The 2,500-nt window shown below is 40.4% G+C and overlaps 1 protein-coding gene across 1 annotated transcript in view; it reads right to left on the reverse strand.

The window, feature by feature from the left end:
• The window catches only part of LOC143106742 (SITS-binding protein), a 34,787-nt gene that overhangs the window by 22,092 nt on the left and 10,195 nt on the right, over window positions 1–2,500 (reverse strand). The gene's annotated exons all lie outside the window — the stretch shown is intronic.

The following is a 2,500-nucleotide window of genomic DNA, read 5'->3' on the forward strand; positions in this document are numbered from 1 at the left end:
AAAAAAAAAAAATAGATTAGATTCCCCATGCAAACTTTGAAATGAACAAACTGAACAAAAATGTTGGTAGTGTTGCATAGGCCTACACAATATTGATCATTTAGAAGTACAAATCTCATAGGCCTACACAATATTGATCATTTAAAAGTACAAATCTCATAGGCCTATTATTTAGGAGGACTACCCTCGCAAAAAAGGGGTGACGGTATGTTTGTTTCAAATGAGTAGCAGCTAGCCCTCCATATGATTTCAAATGAGTAGCCCTCCATATGATTTCAAATGAGTAGCCCTCCATATGATTTCAAATGAGTAGCCCTCCATATGATTTCAAATGAGTAGCCCTCCATATGATTTCAAATGAGTAGCCCTCCATATGATTTCAAATGAGTAGCCCTCCATATGATTTCAAATGAGTAGCCCTCCATAAGATTTCAAATGAGTAGCCCTCCATATGATTTCAAATGAGTAGCCCTCCATAAGATTTCAAATGAGTAGCCCTCCATATGATTTCAAATGAGTAGCCCTCCATATGATTTCGGGTCTTCAGGTAGCCCTCATTCCCAAAAAGGTTGGAGACCCCTGGCATAGAGCAATGCACAAGATGCACAAATACAAAGTCGTCATCACTGGCCGTGCAGCAATATGGTTAAATGATAAATGGTCTTGGCTCATTATATATCAATTTGTCCATATTTTAGACTTGTGGTCCATAAGATGTATAAAAAAAAACTATAGAGATGCATGTGGTGTATTGAGCATGCCATAACAATAACAACAAACTAAAAGATGCATTGACAAAAAGTTGATAAAAACACAACAATAAGCAATATGTTGAAATTTGTGTGCACCGAGTGTAAAATTAATTGTCAGGAATTTCAATCTTGATTGAGCTTCACTAATATCAGTCCTATCCAGTATTATGTGACAGCTGTTCACTACAAAAACACAATAAGATATGTAAGCTTTACATTTGTGTAGTACTGTATTCTGAAATGTTGGTTAACCAAATCTGTGACCCTTCCTTTCTTTCTCGAAATAAATAATTCAAATAAAGGTTAAAAATGAAGAGAGAAGCAGATGACATGTGTTTGATGTCAACATGATGAGGATCACTGCTCAAGTACACTGCACACATCAACACAGTCCCCTGCTGAGAGAGAACACAGCAGATTTTTCAACAGTCACACACATGCACTCACGCACACGTATACATACACACACACACACACACACACACACACACACACACACACTCATGTATGGGAATGTAGATAGGACAGACAGTAAGATGAAGAGGGTCCATGAGGAATGACCACATAGTGACAGAGAGAGAGACCGAGAGAGAAAGAGAGAGACAGAGGGAGAGAGAGAGATACCAAGAGACAGAGAAAGAAAGAGAGAGAGAGAGAGAGAGGGGGAGGGAGGGAGGGATGAAGACATAGAGATGGAACACGGATTAAAAAAAGGGTTCACTGTGTCCACTCAGAACAGAACAGCAGTACTAAGAGGAGTGGGGATATTCTCTCTCTCTCTCTCTCTCTCTCTCTGTCCCTGTAGGGCTAGAGGACGCTGTGCTTATGTCCACCTAAAGGCCCCTGAGGAGGACCCTCATTTATTAATAGCCCTAGCCTTATCACTGCTTAGAAGTGTGCTTTCCAAATCAGAGCTTTAATTTAGAGCCAGTCTTCTTCTCACAGGCTGTCAACATCGACTTCTTTCCATTTCTGTACATTTCTTTCAAACACAAACACACACACACACACACACACACACACACACACACACCAATATGCCATGTCAACAAACTTGCAGCCAACTGAAAGATGAACGCATTGTATCCATATCATTAAATCTGACAGGCTTTGAAAATCTCTAACATGAGTGTTATCTTCATCGGTCCCTTTCCCCAGTGCACAGAAACAAGAAGACCGTGCCAGCGCTAAGGCCCTTATTGTTCTATCAAACCAGACTGAAACCGCAGGAAACTGTTTAAACAGTGTGTATCTTGGAACACAGCAGAGCTGATTGGAACCTGGGACAGCAATAGCTAAACCACACTGCAAAACCCCACACTACATGAAACTCTTTTTAAGTGTCATTTACAAACAGCTTCAAGTTTCAAATCTCAAATTGCCCAGATGTAGGGCACTACTATAAATAATATCATCGCATTTAATAGCTGCCATAAGTAAAAATTGTACTGTCTCTGATCTGATTAGACACAAGAGGATGATGAAAGGAGAAGACCAAGATCAAAGCCCTGTCTTGTCCCCAAACAGGAGGCAACATTAGCCCATGCCTGCAAATGTGTGTTTTTATGTGTACAGACATGTGTACATCTATGTGTGTGTGTGTGTGTGTGTGTGTGTGTGTGTGTGTGTGTGTGTGTGTGTGTATGTATCTGAATGTGTTTGTACATGAGTGTTTGTGGGTGTGTTTGTGGGTGTGTATATGTGTGAGAGTATGTCTCTGTGTGTGTGTGTGTGTGTGTGTGTGTGTG

The sequence above is a fragment of the Alosa pseudoharengus genome, unplaced genomic scaffold (assembly GCF_046254945.1).
Source record: "Alosa pseudoharengus isolate Yale_2024_CS ecotype anadromous, Long Island Sound unplaced genomic scaffold, YU_APseudo_1.1 YU_APseudo_1.1_scf_10, whole genome shotgun sequence".
Classification (NCBI taxonomy): domain Eukaryota; kingdom Metazoa; phylum Chordata; class Actinopteri; order Clupeiformes; family Clupeidae; genus Alosa; species Alosa pseudoharengus.